This window comes from Schistocerca serialis, chromosome 6 (assembly GCF_023864345.2).
Source record: "Schistocerca serialis cubense isolate TAMUIC-IGC-003099 chromosome 6, iqSchSeri2.2, whole genome shotgun sequence".
Lineage (NCBI taxonomy): Eukaryota > Metazoa > Arthropoda > Insecta > Orthoptera > Acrididae > Schistocerca > Schistocerca serialis.
In genome coordinates, this window is record NC_064643.1 from 519,272,868 (window position 1) to 519,299,399 (window position 26,532).

Genomic DNA, 26,532 nt, shown 5'->3' on the forward strand with positions numbered 1-26,532 from the left:
GCAGATGATGCTGTAATTTACCGTCTAGTAAAACCATCAGACGATCAATTCCAATTACAAAATGATGTAGAGAGAGAATTTCTGTATGGTGCCAAAAGTGGCAATTGGCACTAAACAAAGAAAAGTGCGAGGTCATCCACATCGGTATTAAAAGAAATCCGATAAATTCTGAGTATACGATAAATCGCACGAATCTAAGGGCTGTCAATTCGACTAAATACCTAGGAATTACAATTACGAGCAACTTAAATTGGAAAGATGGAAAGACCACATAGATAATATTATGGGGAAGGTGAAACAAAGACTGCACTTTGTTCGCAGAACACTTCGAATATGCGACAAACCCACTAAAGAGACAGCCTACATTACACATGTCCGTCCTATGCTGGAATATTCCTGAGCTTACCAGGTAGGATTGCCGGAGGTCATCGTAAAAGTGCGAAGAAGGGCAGCTCGTTTCATGTTATCGCCTAATGGGGGTGAGAGTGTCACTGATATGATACGCGAGTTGGGGTGGCAGTCACTGAAAGAAAGGCGGTTTTCTTTGCGGCGAGATCTATTTACGAAATTTCAATCACCAATTTTCTCTTCCGAATGCGGAAATATTTTGTTGACACCCACCTACGTAGGGAGAAATGATGATCATGATAAAATAAAACAAATCAGAGCTCCAATGGAAAGCTTTAAGTGTTCCTTTTTCCCCACGCGCCGTTCGGGAGTGGAATGCTAGAGTGGTAGCGTGAAAATGGTTCGATGACCCCTCTGCCAGGCACTTGAGTGTGAATTGCAGAGTAACGATGTAGATGTAGACGTAGATTATTGGAGTGTTAGCTCACTTGAACAAAGATGGGGAAGTTGTTAGCTGTAACCAAACTCCCTTTAGCGGCGTGATACGAGATAATCATTTCATTTGCCGAACAGTTTCACTAAAAATCGCCTGAAAAAATGTTTAGTGGAGCCAGCATAGACATACCTCCATTATTTCAGTGTAGCCGAGGTGGGCAACGAATGTTTCGTTCATAATGGACGAAGCGCACAGCTCAGCAGGCGACAAAGAGGTGGAATCGCTTTTCTGAGCAAGGATCTAATTACGCTGCACGAGCTCTAAAGACGCATCCACATCCATTTATGGTAAAATCTCGAAACTATTGTGTTGTACGCAGCTATTCTCTATGCAACTGGTTGTGTCAGATGGCTCTAATTTCTAAAACCATCCATTAGCAATTGTGTCTCAATTCACGATGTTTTTTCCTCGTGTTGTCAATAAGTGTCAGACTGTTAAAATGTTAATATAGAAAGTATTCGCATTTAACCGAATGTTACCTACCTGACAGCCAAATAATATGTATAGTCTGATACATACTATATTCCTACACATTCTTAATATTTTACGGCGGCCGCTGTGGCCGAGCGGTTCTAGGCGCTTCAGTCGGGGTACCGCGCTACTGCTACGGTCGCAGGTTCGAATCCTGCCTCGGGCATGGATGAATGTGTTGTCCTTAGGTTAGTTAGGTTTAAGTAGTTCTACGCCTAGGGGACTGAGGACCTCAGATGTTAAGTCCCATAGTGCTTAGAGCCATTTGAACCATTTTTTTTTTTCTTAATATATTTTGCATCCACTCTTCCAGAGTTGTTGCTTCAGCTATGTTTATCATATAGATATGAATGAACAATATCTTTCTCTTGCAACTGAGTATTTATTATTGTTTTTCTCTTGTATGAGCTGTGGCGATAGCTGGGATTTGGGGAGAGATGGTACTGAAAGACATGTACACACGTTAAAACGATTCATTTCTGCAAATAACTGAAATACCCACTCCAATAGGGTGCTTGCTCAGGTATCAATTACGAACATACAATTATCCCACAAAATATCAAAACATTATTACACTTATTAAACACGTATTCACATACTGTCAAGCGTGACCGAATGATGCGTGTGTGATGTGACTTTTTTTTCTTTTTTTTTGAGTCATCAGTTTTATGATTGATTTGATGCGGCCCGGCACGAATTCATTTTACCTGTGCCAACCTCTGCATCTCAACTAGTTCCTTAATTATTTGTTGGATGTTTTCCACTCTCTGTCTACCTCTACAGTTTTTACTCTCTACAGCTCCCTCTAGTACCTTGGAAGTCATTCTCTGATGTTTTAACAGATGTCCTACCATCCTGTCCCTTCTTCTCGTCGGTGTTTTCAATGTATTCCTTTCCTCGACGATTCTCGAAAGAACCTCCACATTCCTTACCTTATCAGTGAACCTGATTTTCAATATTCTACTTTAGCACCAAAAGCTTCGATTCTCTTCATTTCCGGTTTTCCCACAGTCCATGCTTCACTACCATAAAATGCTGTGCTCCAAAAGTACATTTTGAGAAATTTCTGCCACAAATTAAGGCTTATTTAGATACTAGTAGACTCCCCTTGGTCAGGAATGTCCTTTTTGTCAGTGCTAGTCTGTTTCTGATGTCCTCCTTGCTCCCACCGTCATGAAGTATTCTGCTGCCTAGATAGCATAATTTCTTAACTTCGTCTACTTTGTGATCACGAATCCTGATGTTGAGTTTCTCGCAGTTCTCATTTCTGCTACTTCTCAACACTGTCTCCTTTCTTCGATTTACTCTCAATCCACATTCTGTACTCATCAGACTGTTCATTGTGAGCACAGAAATGTCATCAGCGAATCTTATCATTAATATTATTTCACCTTGAATTTTATTTCCACTCTTTAACTTTAATTCCACTGTTGAACTTTTCCTTTATTCCCGTCATAGCTTCTTAGACGTATAGATTGAATATGAGGGGCAAAAGACCACATCACTGTCTTAGACCCATTTCAGTCCGAGCATTTCATTCTTTGTCTTCCACTCGTATTGTTCCCTCTTGGTTGTTGTACATATTGTACGTTACCCTTCTTTCCCTGAAGGTAACCACTGTTTCTCTCATAATTTCAAACATCTTGTATCAACTGACATTGTCGAATGCTTTTTCTAGGTCGACAAATCCGATTGATTTTTCTTCAGACTTGCGTCTATTCTCAACCGCAAAGTCAGAATCGTCTCTCTGGTGCCTTTACCCTTCCTAAAGCCAAACTGATGGTCATTTAACTCCTCTGCCATTTTCCTTTAAAGAATAGTCAATGCAAAATACCAACGGCACGCAACAGATTATACAAATGATCATCTCCTGTCAAAGGGAACAGCACCAAGCTGTGTGGTACATAAATGACGTCACGCTCTGCTATTCAAGAACCAATAGGACATATCAACATAGAACTCTAAACCTACGGTGGAGGGCCATTTGAGCACAAAGCACAAGTTGTGTATTTAAGTACCGACAACAACAGGAACACTTTATTGCAAACTGTTCCTCGGCTGCAAAACTATCTGCTAAAAACACGCCTCACTGGTTAACAGCGCAACAAATTTCACAACAGGTCAAACGACCATTAGTTAGCGACAGCACAAGAGAGAACAGAAATATTTCGAAGTCCAAACTTCACCTATTTTACAAGAAGGCTAAAAACAACAAACGATGGCTGAAACGGGCCGGTGTGGCCGTGCGGTTCTAGGCGCTTCAGTCTGGAACCGCGTGACCGCTACGGTCGCAGGTTCGAATCCTGCCTCGGGCATGGATGTGTGTGATGTCCTTAGGTTAGTTAGGTTTAAGTAATTCTAAGTTCTAGGGGACTGATGACCATAGATATGAAGTCCCATCGTGCTCAGAGCCATTTGAACCATTTTTTTGATGGCTGAAATGCTGCTTTGAAATTCAAGCCACGGTGGAGGAACACTAGAATGTCCAGCCCTTCACAGAATTGCCACCACTGCAATACACCTCATCTCTCAGTCACGAGGCCTGACTTCGCTGGCCGGAACAAATCTTAACAGTCGCCCTGATTGTGGTAGCCACGGGGCCCTCCTCCTGCCTACGGATGCATACTATGTTGCGGGGTTCACGTTAACAAAAGCGTCGAAAAAGGTGCTCGCTATCTCAGTCAGTCGTAGCTCTTGGTTGGAGCAGGTCGTTATCCTCACTAGCGTGGGTTTTGCCACCAGTTTCATGTCTATGTACACGCTTCCTGTTCTTGGTAGCAGCCATGAACCATGCAGTTCATCTCAGCTCAGCTTCGACCAGTAAAACAGCTGCGAGTGTTACGGTTGTGATTTCACAGTAATACAACGGTTAGCATCCCGATCGATAGGCACAATAAAGCTAATAAAGCTAAGGATGCTTTCGGTGTAGGTATTTTGTGCTGCTCCTGAGTCAGCTTCAGTCATCTCAGTTCTCATGGCTACTAATCATTTTAACGCAACTCTCAATACCCTCTCTTTCTAAACAGGGCCTGAACGAGTTATTGCCGGCCGGAGTGGCCGAGCGGTTAAAGGCGCTACAGTCTGGAACCGCACGACCGCTACGGTCGCAGGTTCGAATCCTGCCTCGGGCATGGATGTGTGTGATGTCCTTAGGTTAGTTAGGTTTAAGTAGTTCTAAGTTCTAGGGGACTTATGACCACAGCAGTTGAGTCACATAGTGCTCAGAGCCATTTTTGAACGAGTTATTCATAAGCTCATTAACGTTACAGTTACTTGTTTTATTTGCCTTCACCCGCAGAGAGACATTTTCATGCCAGGTTTTGTTTAATTATGAGCAGAATAAACGTTTTTATATTGTAACAGGCTGCCTCGCATTTTTACCAGATCTGTCTGTCTTCTGATCTGTAGTGTTCCCATTTTGCCTCACCTAAATGTTCTTTTAGCTGTCAGAGACCCCTGCTAGACGAAAGTGGAGTCATCTACCAACTACAGTCAGAAGAACAGAAAGTTAGCAGTTGAGATTAATTGTTCCAGCCAATTGGGAATCAAGGGACAAACAGATTCAATAACTTATCAGTGTTATCGCCACAGTCCATTAGCAAAAATAACAGTATCTACGGTTTCACAGTACTTGAGCAAAAGAAGGGATAGGTTGTTAGGATATATCCTGCAGCATCATGCAGTAGTTAACTTGGTAATGGAGAGACGTGTGACACAATGCTTGTGGAGAGAGACCAAGTCTTGAATACAGTAAGCACATTCAGATGGATGAAGAAAGTAGTAACTATACAGAGGAGAAGTGACTTGCACAGTAGAGACTAGTGAGGGCAGCTGTATCAGACAAGTCGTACTGAAGTGTACACTAGTAACAATATTTAACTGGACACGAGAAACTTTCCTAGATACTGGTATCTAGGATAGGCACACAGAAAACAGAATCATGTAAGCCCAGTACACCGTGGAAATATAGGGGATAGGCAAAATAATGTGAACCCTGTACGTGCTTGGGAATGGTTTATTAATAAGGGGTTGGACCCCATTTGCTCGTAACACAGTTGCGATTCTTCTTGGCATACTGGCAAGTAATGATCGTATAGTTTTCAGTGGAATGTTATGTCACTCTCCGATCAGAACCTTTTCTAACTCCTGTAGTTTTTTATGTTTTTATTTTTTACTTTATTAACAGTACAGAGTAAACCACCGCCTTGAAATGTAAGTTGGGTCAGATATTTATGAATACAACAGCAAAACTCTTCTCAGTATTACAACGTTATTGGTAAACAGCGGTTAATGCATTTTTTAAAAATAATATAAAGAACATTACATACAAATTTCTCTAAGGTTACAGCGAATTGAGTGCTTAATAGTTGTTAAAATGGTTATATACAATCTGTTTCTGCCTAGCTGATGAGAATGTAATTTATACATGCAAATGTCAAAGGAAAATAAAATGAAAAATGTAATACATTGAATAATATAAAAATTTCTCTAAGGTTACGGCGAATTGAGTGCTTAATAGTTGTTAAAATGGTTTCATACAATTTGTTTCTGGCTAGCTGATAAGAATGTAACTGATACATGCAAATGTTCAAGAAAAATGTAATACAATGAGTGCGGTGGAAATAATTTGCAATATGTAGAGGGATGTGATATACTGTTTCTGGATGTGTAATATAGCCTATGTAGCATGTTGGTTGGTAATGGCCTATTTCTACCTATTTCAGGTGAGAAGGTCTCGGTAGAACCACGAGCTATTCTCATCTGAAATGGTTTGTGCTTATGCATGTTTACTGTGTTTTTCTGTGTTGGTATGTTACTGGGATTGTTGCAAGTCAGGACACTACATGATATTCAGCAGCGGTTTGGTTGTCCTATAATTGGCAGCTGCGGTATATTCTATGTGATACCTTTGATACATACACCTGTATTAAACAGATTAAATACTGACTGAGTATTTGATACATGAGTACATGAATTTTAGCTTTACATGAGAAATACACTTATGTTTGTAAATTTGTTAGTAGAAAAAGAATCTAGTTCGTTGTTACTTAAGTACATTACCCCTTAAATAACTTAATACATCACATTTTTAGTCACACTCCTGTAATGACGAGGGAGGCCGAAATCTGATCTGGAGTCTGCGTTCCAGTACCACCCACAAGGGTTCGATGATGTTCAAGTCCGGGGACTGTGCTGGCCAGAGAAGACACTGCAGTTCAGTTGCATGCTCCTCATACCACGATTTTACTGTCCTGACTGTGTGAATGGGTGCATTATCGTCCTGAAATATGGCATCATTGTTGGGGAACAACATTTGAATCATGAGGTGCACCTGATCATGTAAACACATAATCGTTGACTGAAACATGGCCTTTGAGAGTAATGATGGTACCAGAAGAGTACCATGATATGTCTGCCCACACCATCACACTTCCATCTCAACGCTTAATAGTTGAAATCAAACAATCTGGATTGTAGCCTTCTTTTGGTATTCTCCAGACGGAAAGCCGGACCGATGATGGAAATAACGAAAACGTTGACTCGTCAGACGATATGACGTGTTTCCACTGATCAGCCGTCCAAGATTTATGCTCCTGGCGCCATGTTTTACGCTTCTTTGTACTGTTTGTCGTCACTAATGGTTTCGATATAGCAGCTCGTTCATGCACATTCGCTTTATGGAGCTCTCGCTAGACAGTGTCGATAGATATGTGGTCTCGAAGATGGCTATTGAGCTCTGTAGTCACTTTACCCGCCGGTCGGAGTGGCCGAGCGGTTCTAGGCGCTACAGTCTGGAACCGCGCGAAAACTGCGGTCGCAGGTTCGAATCCTGCCTCGGACATGGATGTGTGTGATGTCCTCAGGTTCGTTAGGTTTCAGTAGTTCTACGTTCTCGGGGACTGATGACCACAGCAGTTAAGTCCCATAGCGCTCAGAGCCGTTTTCACTTTAACCGCCGTAGTTTCGTGTTCTTTTGACACAAATGTTGTTAGCGTACGACGACCTCTGTCATTTAGTTTTGATTTGCGCCCCCTATTATTTTTACACGATGATGTCTTTCCATGTTTTGTGTAGGTTGTCACGACTGTTGAAACAGTTGCTCTCGAAACATTCAATGAGTTGGCTGTCTTGGTTACTGAACTCTCTTAGATCTTTCATTGCACGTCGACTTCGGCGTCTGAATGCAAATACAAAGTGTGCACTACTCGTAAACAACCTGCACTGACGCCTAGTCCGTATCTAAATATGGGCAGTCCAGCGCGACACGTGCCTTACCTGCGTTGTTGACCGTTAAACACTACCATCCCATTACTACCACTGTTCACATTATTCTGCCAACCCACTGTAGATCGATGTTGTAGATCTATCGATACTATAATACAAAGTATGAGTATCAATATTATTTCTACAAAATGTTGATACAAGTAATTGGTTGTAGCTCCCCCATAAGTTGCGTTGAAAAGTATCTTTTTCTTTATTTCTTGATGGGGACTAGTTCCGGACTTTTGTGAGCATTTTCAAACCATCCGTATTGTAAATGTGACAATACAGACAATAGCCAACGTACAAAAACTGTCCTTGCAGTGACGCCCAAAGCGGCACTATGGCCGACTCAACAGCAATAGACCTCTGTCGTGTATCATCACTGCAGAGGCAGCTTTTGTACATAGGCTGTCGCCTGTATTGTCACACGATACGGATGGTTTGAAAATGTTCATAGGCTTCCGAAATTAGTCACCCTAAAGAAATAAAAAAAGATACTTCTCAATGCAACATATGACGTAGTTACAACCATTTATTTCAATCATAAAAAAGCTGCGATCCTGTTTTTTACCTGCAGCGTGCTGCAAGTTCGTACAAAAGGTTATTATTCCGATAGACTGACATATAGTACCCATTTACAAGAACAGACGTGCTTTTGTGATGTAACACTGAACAAAAGAGGAGAAGTACACTACTGGCCATTAAAATTGCTACACCACGAAGAAATGCAGATGATAAACGGGTATTCATTGGACAAATATATTATACTGGAACTGATATGTGATAACATTTTCACGCAGTTTGGGTGCATAGATCCTGAGAAATCAGTACCCAGAACAACCACCTCTGGCCGTAATAACGGCCTTGATACGCCTGGGCATTGAGTCAAACAGAGCTTGGGTGGCGTGTACACGTACAGCTGCCCATGCAGCTTCAACACGATACCACAGTTTATCAAGAGTAGTGACTGGCGGATTGTGACGAGCCAGTTGCTCGGCCACCATTGACCAGACGTTCTCAATTGGTGAGAGATCTGGAGAATGCGCTGGCCAGGGCAGCAGTCGAACATTTTCTGTATCCAGAAAGGTCTGTACAGGACCTGCAACATGCGGTCGTGCATTATGCTGCTGAAATTTAGGGTTTCGCAGGGATCGACTGAAGGGTAGAGCCACGGGTCGTAACACATCTGAAATGTAACTTCCACTGTTCAAAGTGTCGTCAATGCGAACAAGGCGTGACCGAGATGGCACCCCATACCATCACGCTGGGTGATACGCCGTATGGCGATGACGAATACACGCTTCCAATGTGCGTTCACCGCGATGTCGCCAAACACGGATGCAACCATCATGATGCTGTAAACAAACCCTGGATTCATCCGAAAAAATGACGTTTTGCCATTCGTGCACCCAGGTTCGTCGTTGAATACACCATCGCAGGCGCTCCTGTCTGAGATGCAGCGTTTAGGGTAACCGCAGCCACGGTCTCCGAGTTGATAGTCCGCGCTGCTGCAAACGTCGTCGAATGGTTCGTGCAGATGGTTGATATCTTGCAAACGTCCCCATCTGTTGACTCGGGGATCGATGCGTGGCTGCACAATGCGTTACAGCCATGCGGATAAGGTGCCTGTCATCTCGACTGCTAGAGATACGAGGCCGTTGGGATCCAGCACGGGGTTCCGTATTACCCTCCTGAACCCACCGATTCCATATTCTGCTAACAGTCATTGGATCTCGACTAACGTGAGCAGCAATGTCGCGATACGATAAACCGCAATCGCGGTAGGCTACAATCCGACCTTTATCAATGTCGGAAACGTGAAGGTACGCATTTGTCCTCCTTACACGAGGCATCACAACAACGTTTTACCAGGCAACGCCAGTCAACTGCTGTTTGTGTATGAGAAATCGGTTGGAAACTTTCCTCAAGTCAGCACGTTGTAGGTGTCGCCACCGGCGCCAACCTTGTGTGAATGCTCTGAAAAGCTAATCATTTGCATATCACAGCATCACAATTTTAATGGCAAGTAGTGTAGATTATAGATCCCTAAATTCAAAATGACTGCTACCAAGGCTATGGTACCGGTATAGTGCATTTACGGCGACTGGCTGATGTTTGTGGAAGTTTAAATGAATCCTCGTCCAGACCTGAAGGACGCGAGCGGGGAACACACACTCAGAAGAGGCGGCACATCAGAGCAGAGCATAGGAAGCGGCGGCGCGCGGTCCCGCTAGGAGGCGCGAGCACTGAACTGGCCCGGCACATCTGGGTTAATCTGAGTTATGGAGCCGCCCCGCGAACAATGGCCGGCCCGGGCGCTGCCCGCCGCGGTGCACTATGGGTCAAGAACACCTCGCCACTGCCGCAGCCGCAGCCGCAGTTGTGCCTGACCTCCACAACATGGCCGCCCGACGGACTCGGGAGTACACACGCGCCGGACCCGCGGTCCGTCTAGCGTCTGTTTAGACCGTGCGACCGCTCTCACTATCCCACAGTTGTTCTGCCGTTCTGTTTTAACTGGCTTCGAGCAATAGTCCATACAACCATTACACACTATGGTGACAAAAAGTCAAGGGCAAGTGACACGAACATATACAGAAGGCAGTATGTATACAAGGTGTAAAGGGACGGTGCATCAGTGTAGCTGTCACTTGTATTCAGGTGGTTCATTTGAAAAGGTTTCCGTCGTGATTATAGCGGCACGACAGGAATTAACAGACTTTGAATGGGAAACTACACCCCTGCTCCTAAAGTAAGGGGGACGTTGATGAAAAACACACACTATTTCAAAAATGCACCAAACCCACAGATTTGGAGATGTGGCGATGAAATTTTGTACCACGCTTTAGATGAAAGTAACACATTTATATATAAAATCCTTTGATTATATACAGGGTGAGTCGCGTAAGACGTAACACCCCCTTTATTCCGGGGGCGATCGCACGTATCGGCATGCGGTTTTCTGCGAATCATAGTGGGCTATGGGGCACATGTGTTGGTACATGCACAATAATCACAACGTTTATATTGACCGAGATAATGAGGCAAGTATTTTAAATGGGACGCTATACTTTTTTTACCATCATTCGAACGCTCTGGATAAGACGCGTATAGTGATGTAACGCAAGTTGCTATTGTGATTCAAACTTTGCTTAAAAGAGGGCGGATGAGGATTTACCTACTTAGCGTAGGGCGTGCATGCTGCATGAAATTTGAGGTTTTATTTTCAAAAAATAATGTATGTTCCTTTTTCTCAAAAAGTATTCAAGAGATTTCTACAAAAATTTCTCTCTTTCATCTCTATATGTTGTGAGCTTCTCTCATGAGGTTTTTGGCATAGGTCAAATAGGAGAATTTTCATACTTTTTAAATTATAATTCCACAAGTAAAATTTTAAATTCATGCAAAATTCCAAGCACTTTGCCTCATATCTCAGCTTGCAATGAGAATTTCAAAATTTGCTCTTGAGACAACGTTTATTAGGTTTACAGAAATATGTGTACAAAATTTCGTAATTATAGCATTCATAGAGTCTGATGGAAAGGTACATAAACTTTAAAAAAACAAACTTTTCAGGAAACGCAATTTAAAATTCAAACTAACTTTTTTCCTTATGTCACTTCTTCACGAGGCTCCACATTTGTACTCTGGGTAGTCTTTTCCTGCAAGGCTTCTCTTCTGGTTTCTTGTTGTCTGTCTTCATTTATAAGGTCTTCAACTGACTTTTCAACAGCAGAGATGCGCTGTCAATCTATTTTTCTCAGGATCTCTTGAATAAAATTTCTTACCTTGAAGCCCATTCTTTCTAATACTTTCATCCTCCCTATGTTCCCATCATTAAATACAATAACTGCATGATAAGTTGCAATTCTGACAACTGTAGCAGATGCAAATGTCTTTTTAGGGCATCATTTCCATATGTGTGAGTTTAGAGACTCATTTGGATTTTGGGTTTTGCCACGAGCACACTTATTGAGAAGGGCAAGATCGGCCAAAGATGATCTATAAAGCCGAAGAGTATGTATCACGGCCTTCTAGATGTATCCCGAACGCGTTTGGTTGAAAGTAATACTCAGAATCGTTGTTCACTGAGCTGGTATTGAAGTGCTACTTCAAAACGTGGGCGTGGAAGGAAGGCCGCATCACACTTTTAGTTAATTTTCAGGCACTTCGCATGCGATTTCAACATTGAAACTTTGGGAATTTATTGTCCATGAGTTGTACTAACAAATAAAAAATAAATCGAAAATTGACATTTTTGGTCAATTTCATCAACGGCCCCTCTTAAGGATAATTTCAGAATGTGGTGCCACACAACGTGGCACTACACAAAACTGGCGCTTATAGCATAGGCACATAAGGAACACACACGACACAGATCTGTAAGTCCACGGTATTGGTGATAAGTTGAGAAAACCGTCCCGAAACACATGTGCTACGAAACGCCACTGTTTCATGCCGAGGTACCCCGACATCAATATAGGATATGATCACCATGCACACGTACACAGGCCGCACAACGGGTTGGCATACTCTGGATCAGGTGTACGAGCAGCTGCTGAGGTATAGCCTCCCATTCCTGCACCAGTGCCTGTCGGAGCTCCTGAAGTGTCGCAGCGGTTTGAAGACGCGAAGCGATACGTCGATCGAGAGCATCCCAGACGTACTCGATGGGGTTTAGTCTGGAGAACAGGCAGGCCACTCCATTCGCCTGATATCTTTTGTTTCAAGGTACTCCTCCACGATGGAAGCTCGTTGTGGCCGTGCGTTATCATCCATCAGGAGGAAGATGGGACCCACTGTACGACTGAAAAGGTGAACATACTGGTGCAAAATGACGTCCCAATATTCCTGACCTGTTACAGTTCTTCTGTCAAAGACATGCAGGGGTGTACGTGCACTAATCATAAACCCACCCCACACCATCAAACCACGACCTCCATTCAGGTCTCTTTCAAGGACATTAAGGGTTTGGTATCTGGTTCCTGGTTCACGCCAGATGAAAACCCGGCGAGAATCACTGTTCAGACTATACCTGGACTCGTCCGTGAACATAACCTGGGACCACTGTTCCAATGACCATGTACTTTGTTCTTGACACTAGGCTTTACGGGCTCTCCTGTGACCAGGGGTGAGTAGAATGCATCTTGCAGGTCTCCGGGCGAGTAAACCGTGTCTGTTTAGTCATCTGTAGACCGCGTGTCTGGATACAACCGTTCCAGTGGCTGCGGTAAGGTCCCGAGCAAGGCTACCTGCAGTACTCCGTGGCCGTCTGCGGGCACTGATGGTGAGAGATCGGTCTTCTTGTCGTGTTGTACTTTCTGGACGTCCCGTACTGTAGCGCTTGGACACGTTTCCTGCTGCTGGAATCTTTGCCATAATCTTGAGATTGCACTTAGTGGCACTCGGAGGGCCCGTGCTACTACCTGCTGTGTTTGACCAGCCTCCAGTCACTCTAGTATTCCACCCCTCATAACGTCATCAATATGTGTTCTTTGAGCCATTTTCAACACACAGTCACCATTAGCACGTCTGAAAACGTCTGCACACTTGCTCGCCGCACCGTACTCTGACATGCACCAACACATATCTGCGTAGTGGACTGCTGCCAGCGCCACCGTGCGACGACCGCAGGTCAAATGCACCGCATGACCATACCCCGAGGTGATTTAAACCCGCAAACCGCCCATCAGAGCGTTGTTTCACCATGTATCAGCATTATCCTTAATTTATTAGCATGAGTGTAGCTGGAGCTAGACGCATGGGACATTTAATTTCGGAAATCGTTGGGGAATTCAATATCCCGAGATTCACAGTATCAAGAGCTTGCCGAGAATACCACATTGCAAACATTACCTTTCACCAGGGAGAACGCAGTGACCAACGGCCTTCCTTAAGGACTGAGAGGAGGGGAGTTTGCGTGGTCAGTGCTAATAGATAAGCAACACCGCCTGAAATAACCGCAGAAATCAACATGGGACATACGTTGAACGCATCCGCTGGGCAGTGAGCGGAAATTTGGCGTTAATGGGCTGGAGCAGCAGACGACCGACGCGAGTGGCTTTGCTGACAGCACGATATCGCGGACAGCTCCTCCCTTGAGCTCGTAACCACATCGATTCGATCCTAGACAACCGGAAACCGTGGCCTGGCCAGATGAGTCCCGACTTCATTTGGGAAGAGCTGATAACAGGTTTCGAAGGTGGTGCAGACCCCAGAAGTCATGGACCCAAGTTGTCACCAAGGCACTGTGAAAGCTGGTGTTGGCTCAGTAGTGGTGTGAGCTGCGTTTGTACGGAATGGACTTGGTCTGGTTATATTCGGCTCTTTGGAGACTATTCCCTATCATTAATAGACTTTACGTCAGCCGCGCGGGATTAGCCGAGCGGTCTTGGGCGCTGCAGTCATGGACTGTGAGGCTGCGAGGCTGGTCCAGGCGGAGGTTCGAGTTCTCCCTCGGGCATGGGTGTATGACTTTGTCCTTAGGATAATTTAGGTTAAGTGGTGTGTAAACTTAGGAACTGATGACCCTAGCAGCTAAATTCCATAAGATTTCACACAGATCTGAACATTTTTGAACTTCATGTTACCAAATAACGGGGAAATTTTCATGGATGACAATGCACCATATCACCGAGAGACAGTTCTTTGCGACTGGTTTGCAGAACAATTCCGGACAATTCGAACAAATGATTTGGCCATCCAGATCGCCCTACATGAATCCCACGAAGATTTATGGGACAAAATCAAGAGGTCAGTTCGTGCACGAAATCCTGCATCGTCAAAACCTTCGCAATTGTGGACGGCTATAGAGGCAGCATGGTTCAGTACGTCTGCAGGGGACTTCCAGAGACGTGTTGAGTCCGAAAGGATATTAGGAGGTATCCCATGACTTTTATCACCTCAGTGCACAACATCAAAAGAGCACGTGACTAGCGTGATAAGAGGATCTGAACAGAGAAAATGACGAAAGTGTATGTACTAAAATAGTACAGATTTTTGTTGTTACAGTGATGTAGGTATTTTGTATTTAGCTGTATTGTAAGAGTATTTTTGGTTTACTTATATTAAATCTGTAGAATATGTTCCCACAGCTGGCCACGACGGTGCTACAGGCAACTGTTTCCGTTTCAGACGGCGAGCCTCAGGACTACGCTTTTTGTGTGGCGTTTATGCCACCTTGTGGATCTTGATTTGTAGTCCGTGAGGAATTGCACTCACTGCTGTAGACGTACGTGACTATAGAATTGGTTACGCAGCTCCATTCATGACCGATGATCAGGAGACCTAATGTCACCTAGATTAAGAAGCTGCTAACGGGCGTTGATATACGATCAACGGGGACAGGTGAAAATGTGTGCCCCAACCGGGACTCGAACCCGGGATCTCCTGCTTACATGGCAGACGCTCAATCCGTGTGAGCCACCGAGGGAACAAGAGGATAGCGCGACTGCAGGAACTATCTCGCGCACGCCTCCCGCTAGGCCCATATTCTCATCTTGTATGTCGACACACTACATTCGTAGTGTCCCACCCCAACACACTCATTACTCGTGGAAGACATGTCCGAAAGAACAGACACCATATCAATATAAGTATATAGTTCCGGCAGCACCGGCCATGGCCTTCTTCTTCTGTGCGGATGAACACATATTCCCCGAACTCTTACTGGACTTGGTAAGAATGTCTTACACAAGTAATGAGTGTGTTGGGGTGGGACGCTACGAATATAGTGTGTGGACATACAAGGTGAGAATGTGGGCCTCGCGGGAGGCGTGCACAAGATAGTCCCTGCAGTCGTGCTATCCTCTGTTCCCTCGGTGGCTCAGATGGATTGAGCGTCTGCCATATACGTAGGAGATCCCGGGTTCGAGTCTCGGTCGGGGCACACATTTTCACCTGTCCCTTTTGATATATATCAACGCCCGTTAGCTGCTGAAGGTATTAATATAATTCTAATTTCGTTCTAGACGGCTGCAGGTCATCAATGGTGTCTGTTCTTTAGGACATGTCCGAAAGAACAGACACCATATCAATATAAGTATATAGATTAAGAAGGTCTGCGCGCGGCGTGGTGGGTATACAGAGAGTAGTCATAACAACAGCCAAGGACTAGTTTTATGTAGCATTGAGCTGAGCTTGGGAATACCTGAATGTTACACAGTAAGACTGTTTAATGGTATTTATGTGATGCGCAGTTCAAGTTTACGGTTATAATACACAAAATCCTCTGCAGATGTTGCATGGCAGGGTGTAAGGCCAAAAGAAATTATCCGACAGGACGGAAAGTGCAAGTTTCTTCATTTCCAAAAGAAGAAGAATTATTATTAAAGTGGAAATGTGCCATTCCAAGGGAAAATTCACCTGTCAACAAAACAATAAACATAAGCCATAGAAGTTCCTATATGAATATATTGTAATATAAAGCTGATAACATGAAGCATAATCTTAAATTTACACATAACTTAGCACATACCTTGTTACTGTTTTGATAGTATTGTATTATTATCGTCATTAATATATCTTAAATGTTGTAATGGGAGATTAAAAATGAACACCACGTGCGAAGCGTGTCCACTGATATAGATAAACTCAATATGAGGATTTAATCCCTGTGGGTTCGCAGTTTTGATTTTCCATGAGTTTTTCAATAGGTTGTCGTTGACTTCGTGGAAGTTACAGTACACTAAAAAACAATATATTGTTGAATTATGTGTTTAATGCACGCCTGCGAGTGTTTGCTTACAACGTATTATATTTCCTGTTCAATTTTAGTTGTGTGCTTGCTACGAATGTGAAGTCTGATGCGGAACAAGAGCATGTCACTGTGCGCCATGGCGTGCTGCACGTAATGCGTTTAGAGAGACTGTGTTCTCATTTATTTAGAGCGCTAAATGTTTGTGGGGGTTATTGCTATGTCAACCAAGCTGCTCACAGAAATTTAACGAGGCGTTTTGTTTAGCAGTTTGTGGATTGATGGTTTAGCAGACTAACGGCAATGTTCTCGAATCTCAGCTGAAAAAAAGGTAGAAGAAGTAGAAGTTTTCATCTTCTCGCCAGGTGATCAGAGAAGGGCCTCTATTTTGGTGTTTTGTTAATTAGCCATTTCAGAGTAACAACCAATCATTATCAATAGAGTTACATGAAAAAGCGGAGTTAGCATAATATGAATGGCCTGACACCGAAATCTTTAAGATAATTCAAATAATAGTTCATAAATAGCAATAAAATGTAATTCAAATAGTGGTTCATAAATAGTATAAATTATAACATTCAGCATTTACAAACATGGAAGTTTCGAAAGAAAAGTATTTTAGACGAGAACCTCCCTAATGTTGGTTCATCATTATTAAAATAATTTATAATAATTACACTAAAAAGAAAAATCTAACTATTGTGAAGCATGTTGTTCCTCGAAAGAAAAATCATAATCAGTAAAAGGAAGTGAAGTCAGAATTTGTCGTTAATTGTATACAGCTGTGCTGAAATTCTTTGGTAGAACATGGTTGCAATACATACTGTACATATCAGTTGTAGCAATATTTTTATTCATTACGACACCGTATTTCTCATAACTATTATAGATAACAAAGTTATGACTTAAAAATAGATCCATTAATGTTATTATTACCAAATGTGCTTATTTGTGTGTAGTTAGAAACCTATTTATACACTGAACTGACAAGTCATGAGATACCTCCTAACATCGGGTCGGACCTCCTTTTGCCCGGCATAGCGCAGCAAGTGCAAAGTTGATAACATTAAGAGTGCAATGGGAATTCCATTGTTAAATGCAGAGGAGAGAGCGGATAGGTGAAAAGAGTACATTAAAGGCCTGGTTGAGGGGACACGGTTTGCGTGATATCTTAGCAGAAGAAACAGGAGTCGATTTAGAAGCACTGGAATCGGAATTTAAAAGAACTTCAGAAGACTTAAGATCATATAAGGCATAAGGGATCGATAACATTCCACCGGAATTTCTGAAATAATTGGGGAAATTGGCGACAAAATGACTATCCTCTTTGGTGTGCAAAATGTATCAGTCTTTCGGAGAAGAATCAGCCACACAATTTCGAAGACTGCAAGAGCGGACAAGCGAGAATTATCGCACAATCAGCTTAACAGCTCATGCTTCCAAGTTGTTGACAAGAATAATATACAGAAGAATGGAAAACAAAATTGGGGAGGTATTGCACGATGATTAGTTTGGCTTTAGGAACGGTGAAGGCAACAGAGAGGCAGTTATGACGTTGCGGTTGATGATGAGAGCAAGACTAAAGAAAAAACGAGACACGTTCATCCAATTTGTCGACCTGGAAAAAGTGTTCGACGATGTAAAATGGTGCAAGATGTTCGAAATTCTGAGGAAAATTGGGGTAACCTATAGGAAGAGACGGGTAGTGCACGACATGCACAAGACCCAAAAAGGAATAAAAAGACTGGAAACCCAAGAACGAAATGCTCGGATTAAAAAGAGTGTAAGGGAGGGGTGTAGTGTCACGCCCCTGCTGATCAATCTACACACCAAAGAAACAACGATGGAAATAAATGAAAGGCTTAAGAATAAAATTAAAGCTCAAGGTGTAAGGAAATCAGTGATGAGATTCGCTGATGACATTGCTATCCTCTGTGACAGTGAAGAAGAGTTACAGGATCTGTTGAACGGAATGAAGGGTTTAATGAGTGCAGAATATGGATTGAGAGTAAATCGAGGAAACACGAAAGTTTACTACCTAGGCAACAAAGTAACCAATTACTGACGGACTGATAAGGAAAGAAATGAGGAGATTCTGCGCAGAGTCGGAGAGGAAAAAATGGTTCAAATGTCTCTGAGCACTATGGGACTTAACAGCTGTGGTCATCAGTCCCCTAGAACTTAGAACTACTTAAACCTAACTAACCTAAGGACATCACACACATCCATGCCCGAGGCAGGATTCGAACCTGCGACCGTAGCAGTCACGCGGTTCCGGACTGAGCGCCTTAACCGCGAGACCACCGTCGGAGAGGAAAGAAATGTATAGAAAACACTAACAAGAAGAAGGAACACAATGATATGACATCTTCTAGAATATCAGGAAATAACATCCATGGTACTTGAGGGAGCTGAAAGAGGATAAAATTTGTAGAGGAAGACATACTGGAATACATCCAGCAAATTATTGAGGACGTAGGTTGTGAAAGGGGTCTACCGGGGCACATTTTATGTGGTATCAGAATATGGTTTTATAAACGAAGTATGTCGCTGATAGGCTTTATAATGCAGATCACTGACTGTGCAAGACTGCAGACCCAAAGATATGTTTATGGTCTGAGACTGTAGTGTTGGAGTAAGAGAGCGCTGGGCACACAATTGTAGGTGGCTGTCTGTGAGCGAAAGACGATAGAATAGGCAGTTTCTGTGGTGTGCTGTGTGAAGCCACAAAATGATAGATTAGGTATGTCAATATTGTTGAATTTGGGAGCAGAAGTCTTCATGCAAGCAAGGCAAAATGATAAATAATTATGATTTTTGTTTTTGGCAGCGTGTCAGTATAGATGAGTTGGCTCATAATTTGTTATTGTTTAGTAACCCCAGAATGTACGTAAACTGTTTTGATAAAAAGGCTAGTAAGATATTTCATTTTTGTAATGCTTCTAAGACTTATTAACAGAGCTATATTTAGTTCGATGATTTGCATTTATACTGGTTTCATGAGGTTAGATAATACTTGCTGTATAAATAATTGATTGTGGATCAGTTGGTAAATACAATGTATTTTTCTGACAAACTTCAACTGTCAAATGTTTTTGTAAAGACAAACGTAACTTGGAGTATAATTTTGCTAAAAATAATCAGTGTTAGTAATTTATCATAATCACTACCCGTCCCACAGTTCAGACACTCATTCTATGTAATCGTAAAGTTTTCTTATTTATTTTGTTTAAAGAACGTTGCAGTTGCATTCATGGCGGGCTGCATCAAACCAGTCAGAAGACGAAAAAAAAAAAAAAAAAAAAAAAGCTCGACGTGCCATGGACTCAGTAAGTCGTTAGAAGTCTTCTGACGTTATATTCATCCATGCTACCTCTATAGGCGTCCATAATTGCGAAAATATTGTCGGTGCAGGATTTTGTACACAAACAGATCTCTCAATTATGAACCATAAACATTAGATAGAGTCATGTCGGGCCCTCTGGATGCCAAAATCATTCGCTGTAATTGTTCAGAATGTTTTTCAAACCATTCGTGAACAATTGTGGTCCGGCGATAGTTCTATGGTTCTTTGGGAACATGAAATCCATGAATAGCTGCAAATGGTCTCCAGGTGGAAAAACATTACGATTTCCAATCAACGATCGGAACAGTTTGAACAAAGGTTCTAGTCCGTTCCATTGTAGAGCCACCACCAGATTGAACAGTGCCTTGGTGACAACTTGGGTCCATGGCTTCGTGAGGCCTGAGCCACTCTCGAACCCTACCAACAGCTCTGACGAATTGAAATCGTGACTCACTGACCAGTCGTATATGGCGCAATCGATATGGTAACGAACACAGGACAGGCGCTGCAGGTGATGTCGAGCTGTTAGCAAAGGCATTCGCGTCGGTCGGCTGCCGCCATAGCCCATTAACGCCAACTTTCGCCGCGCTGTCCTATAGGATGCGCCCGTCGTACGTCCTACATCGATTTCTGCTGTTACTTCACGCAATGTTGCTTGTCTGTTGGCACTGACAACTCTGCGCAAACGCCACTGCTCTCGGTAATTAAGAGAAGGCCGTCGGCCATTGCGTCGTACGTGGTGAGAGGAAATGCCTGAAATTTGCTATTCTCTGCATGTTCTTCACACTGTGGATCTCGGAATATTGAATTCCCTAACGAGTTCCGAAACGGAATGCCCCATGCGTCTAGCTCCACTTATCACTATTAATGGAAACAGTCTTTTAATACCTGGGAGCACGTTGTTGTTGTTTGTGGTTGTGGTCTTCAGTCCAGAGACTGGTTTGATGCAGCTCCCCATGCTACTCTATCCCGTGCAAGCTTCTTCATCTCCAAGTAACTACTGCACCCTACATCCTTCTGAATGTGCTTAGTGTATTCATCTTTTGGTCTCCTTTTACGATTTTTACCCTCGACGCTGCCCTCCAATACTAAATTGGTGATCCCTTTTCTGTTCAGTACCTCCTCATTAGTTACTTGATCTAAGTACCTATCTAATCTTCAGCATTTTTGTGTAGCACCCCATTTCGAAAGCTTCTATTCTCTTCTTGTCTAAACTATTTATCGTCCATGTTCCACATCCATACATGGCTACGCTCTATACAAATACTTTCAGAAGCGACTTCCTGACACTTAAATCTATACTCTATGATAACAAATTTACTTTCTTCAGAAACGCTTTTGTTGCCATTATGAGTCTACATTTCATATACTCTCTACTTCGACCATCATCAGTTATTTTGCTCCACAAATAGCAAAACTCATCTTTTACTTTAAGTATCTCATTTCCTAATCTAATTTCCTCAGCTTCACCTGATTTGATTAGACTACATTCCATATTCCTCCTTTAGCTTTTGTTGATGTTCAGGTTATACCCTCCTTTGAAGACAGCCTCATTTCCGTTCAACTGCCCTTCCAGGTTCTTTCCTGTCTCTGAGAGAATTTCAATATCAACGGCAAATTTCAAAGTTGTTATTTCTTCTCCATGGATTTTAATTCCTACTCTGAATTTTTCTTTTGTTTCCATTACTGCTTGCCCAACATATAGAATGAATAACATCGGGCCTAGTTTACAACCCTGTCTCACTCTCTTCCCAACCACTACTTCCCTTTCATGCCCCTCAACTCTTATAACTGCCGTCTGGTTTCTCCACAAATTGTAAATAGCCTTTCTCTCCCCTTATTTTACCCCTGCCACCTACAGAATTTGAAAGAGAGTGTTCTAATCAACCTTGTCAAAAGCTTTCTCTAAGTCTGCAAATGCTAGAAACGTAGGTTTGCCTTTCCTTAACCTATCTTCTAAGATAAGTCATAGGGTTAGTATTGCATCTCGTGTTCCAACATTTCTACGGAATCGAAACTGCCTTCCCTAAGGTCAGCTTCTACCAGTTTTTCCATTCGTCTGTAAAGAATTCGTTTTAGTATTTTGCAGGTGTGACTTATTAAACTGATAGTTCTGTCATTTTCACACCGAAGTCTGAGGGTATTTTCCCTGTCTCATACATCTTGCTCACCAGATGGTAGAGTTTTATCAGTGCTGGCCCTCCCAAGGCTATCAGTAATTCTAATGGAATGCTGTCTACTAGCGAGGCCTTATTTCGTCTTGGGTCTTTCAGTGCTCTGTAATATTCTTCAAGCAGTATAATATCTCCCATTTTATCTTCACCTACGTCCTCTTCCACTTCCATAATATAGCCCTCAAGTACAACTCACTTCTACAGACCCTCTATATACTCCTCCCACCTATCTCATTTCCCTTTTTGCTTAGAACTGGTTTTCCATCTGAGCGCTCGATATTCATAAAAGTGGTTCTCTTTTCTCCAAAGGTCTCTTTAATTTTCCTGTAGGCAGTATCTATCTTACCCCTACCGATATATGCCTCTAAAACCTTACATTTGTCCTCTAGCCATCCCTGCTTAACCATTTTGCCCTTTCTGTCGATCTCATTTTTGAGACGTTTGTATTTCTTTTTGCCTGCTTCATTTACAGAATTTTTATATTTTCTCCTTTCATCAGTCAGTTCAGTATCTCTTCTGTTACCCAAAGATTTCTACTACCGTTCGTCTTTTTACGTACTTGATCCTCTGCTGCCTTTACTATTTCATTCCTCAAAGCTACCCATTCTTCTTCTACTGTATTTCTTTCCCTTGTTCTTGTCAGTCGCTTACTAGTGCTCTCCCTGAACCCCTCTACAACTTTTTGTTCTTTCAAGTTATCCAGATCTCATGTCCTTATATTTCCACTTTTTTGCAGTTTATTCAGTTCAGTCTACAGTTCATAAACAACAGATTGTGGTCAGAGTCCACATCAGCTTCTGGAAATGTCTTGCAATTTAATACCTGGTTCCTGAAATTCTGTCTTACTATTGTATAATCTATCTGAAACCTTCCAGTGTCTCCAGGCCTCCTTCACACACACATCTTTCATGATTCTTAAGCCAAGTGTTAGCTATGGTTAAGTTACGCTCTGCGCAAAATTTTACCAGGCGGCTTCCTCTTCCATTCCCTACCCCCGTTCCATATTCACCTACTATTTTTTCCTTCATTCCCTTTTCCTACTATCGAATTCCAGTCCCCCATGACTATTAAATTTTTGTGGCCCTTCATTATGTGAGTAATTTATTTTATCTCATCATCCTTTTCTTCGATCTCTTCATCATCTGCGGAGCTAGTTGCCATATAAACTTGTACTACTGTGGTAGGCGTGGGCTTCGTGTCTATCTTGACTGCAATAATACGTTCACCACGCTGTTCGTAGTAGCTTACCCGCGCTCCTATCTTTTTATTTATTATTAAAGCTACTCCTGCATTACCCCTATTTGATTTTGTATTTATAATCCTGTATTCACCTGACCAGAAGTCTTCCTGCCACCGAACTTCCCTCATTCTCACTATATCTAGCTTTAACCTATCCATTTCCCGTTTTAAATTTTCTAACCTACCTGCCCGATTAAGGGCTCTGATATTCCACGCTCCGATCCGTAGAACGCCAGTTTTCTTTCTCCTGATAACGTCGTCCTCCTGAGTAGTCCCCGCCCGGAGATCCGAATGGGGGACTATTTTACCTCCGGAATATTTTACCCAAGAGGACGCCATCATAATTTAACCATACAGTAAAGCTGCATGCCCTCGGGAAAAATTGGGGCTGTAGTTTCCCCTTGCTTTCAGCCGTTCACAGTACCAGCACACCAAGGCCGTTTTGGTTAGTGTTACAGAGCCAGATCAGTCAATGATCCAGAATGTTGACCCTGCAACTACTGAAAAGGCTGCTGCCCCTCTTCAGGAACCACAAGTTGTCTGGCCTCCACGTACCGTTGCTGTAACTCAACATGCTGTACACAGTGTCGACATATTGCCTTGGGATGCTCCATCACCATATCTGTCTCCACTCGAGCAGATATGATAGTGATCGCATTATTGTGACCAAGATAAGCACGAAGCCCACGCCTACCAAAGTAGTACAGGTTTATATGCCAACTAGCTCTCCAGATGATAAAGAGGTTGATGAAATGTATGATGAGATAAAAGAAATTATTCAGACAGTGAAGGGAGACGAAAATTTAATAGTCATGGGTGACTGGAATTCGATAGTAGGAAAAGGAACGGATGGAAACGTAGTAGGTGAATACGGGATGGGGATAAGAAATGAAAGAGGAAGCCGCCTAGTAGAATTCTGCACAGAACCTAACTTAATCATAGCTAACACTTGGTTCAAGAATCATAAAACAAGGTTGTATGCGTGGAAGAGGTCTGGAGATACTGGAAGGTTTCAGATAGATTATACAATAGTAAGACAGAAATTTAAGACCCAGGTTTTAAACTGTCAGTCATTTCCAGAAGCTGATGTGGACTCTGACCACATTCTATAGGTTATGAAAATTAGACTAAAAGTGAAGAAACTGCAAAAAAGTGGGAATTTAAGGATATGGAACCTGGATAAACTGACAGAACCAGAGGTTGTAGAGAGTTTCAGGGAGAGCATTAGGGAACGATTGACTGAAATGAGGGAAAGAAATACAGTAGATAAAGAATGGGTAGCTTTGAGGGATGAAATAGTGAAGGCAGCAAAGGATCAAGTAGGCAGAAACTCGAGGGCTAGAGGGAATCATTGGATAATAGAAGATATATTGAATTTAATTGATGAAAGGAGAAAATATGAAAATGCTGTAAATGAAGCAGACAAAAAGGAATACGAACGTCTCAAAAATGAGATCGACAGAAAGGGCAAAATGGCTAAGCAGGGATGGCAAATATCAGTAGGGTTAAGACAGATGCTGCCTATAGTAAAATTAAAGAGGCTTTGGAGAAAAAGGAACCACTTGTATGAAAATCAAGAGCTCAGATGGAAACACAGTTCTAAGCAAAGAAGGGAAAACAGGAAGGTGGAAAGAGTATATAGAGGATCTATAAAAGGGGGATATACTTGACGGCAGTATTATGGAAATGGAAGAGGACGTAGATGAAGATGAAATGCGAGATATGATACTGCGTGTAGAATTTGACAGAGTAGTGAAAGACTTAAGTCTAAAGAAGGACCCGGGAGTAAACAACATTCCATTGGGACTACTGATGGCCTTGGGAGAGCCAGCCCTGACAAAACTCTACCATCCGGTGAGCAAGGTGTATGAGACAGGCGAAATGCACTCAGACTTCAATAAGAATATAATAATTCCAATCCCAAAGAAAGCAGTTGTTGACAGATGTGAAATTACCGAACTATCAGTTTAATAAACCACACCTGCAAAATACTAAAACGAATTCTTTACAGACGAATGGAAGAAATGGTAGAAGCCAACCTCCGGGAAGATCAGTCTGGATTTCGTTGGAATGTTGGGACGCGTGAGCCAATATTGACCCTACGACTTATCTTAGAAGATACATTAAGGAAATGCAAACATAAGTTTCTAGCATTTGTAGACTTAGAAAAGCTTTTGACAATGCTGACTGGAATACTCTCTTTCAAATCCTGTAGGTGGCAGGGGTCAAATATAGCGAGCAAACGGGTATTTACAATTTGTACAGAAGCCAGATGGCAGTTATAAGAGTCGAGTGGCATGAAAGGGAAGCAGTGGTTGGGAACGGAGTGAGTTAGGGTTTTAACCTAGGCCCGATGTTATTCAATCTATATATTGAGCAAGCAGTAAAGGAAACAAAAGAAAAAATCAGAGTAGGAAATGAAAACTTGAGGTTTGCCGATGACATTGTAATTCTGTCAGAGATAGCAAAGGACCTGGAAGAGCAGTTGAACGGAATGGACAGTGTCTTGAAAGGAGGATATAAGATGAACCTCAACAAAAGCAAAACGAAGATAATGGAATGCAGTCGAATTAAATCAGGTGATGCTGAGGGAATTAGATTAGGAAATGAGACACTTAAAGTAGTAGATGAGTTTTGCTATTTGGGGAGCAAAATAACTGATGATGGTCGAAGTAGAGAGGATGTAAAATGTAGACTGCTAATGGCAAGAAAATCGTTTCTGAAGAAAAGAAATTTGTTAACATAGAGTATAGATTTAAGTGTCAGGGAGTCGTTTCTGAATGTATTTGTTTGGAGTGTAGCCATATACGGAAGTGAAACATGAATGTTAAATAGTTTAGAGAAGAAGAGAATTGAAGCTTTCGAAATGTGTTGCTACACAAGAATGCTGAAGATTAAATAGGTACATCTATCACATAACTAATGAGGAGGTACTGAATAGAATTAGGGAGAAGAAACGTTTGTGGCACAACTTGAGTTGAAGAAGGGATCGGTTGGTAGGACATGTTCTGAGGCATCAATCGATCACCAATTTACGCAACTGGCCATTAAAATTGCTACACCACGAAGATGACGTGCTACAGACGCGAAATTTAACCGGCAGGAAGAATATTCTGTGGTATGCAAATGATTAGATTTTCAGAGCATTCACACAAGGTTGGCGCCGGTGGCGACACCTACAACGTGCTGACATGAGGAAAGTTTCCAATCGATTTCTCATACACAAACAGCAGTTGACTGGCGTTGCCTGATGAAACGTTGTTGTAATGCCCCGTGTAAGGAGGAGAAATGCGTACCATCACCTCTCCGACTTTGATAAAGGTCGGATTGTAGCCTATCGCGACTGCGGATTATCGTATCGTGACATTGCTGCTCGCGTTGATAGATATCCAATGACTGTTAGCAGAATATGGAATCGGTGGGTTCAGAAGGGTAATATGGAACGCCGTGCTGGATCCCAACTGCCTCGTATCACTAGTAGTCGAGAAGACGGGCATCT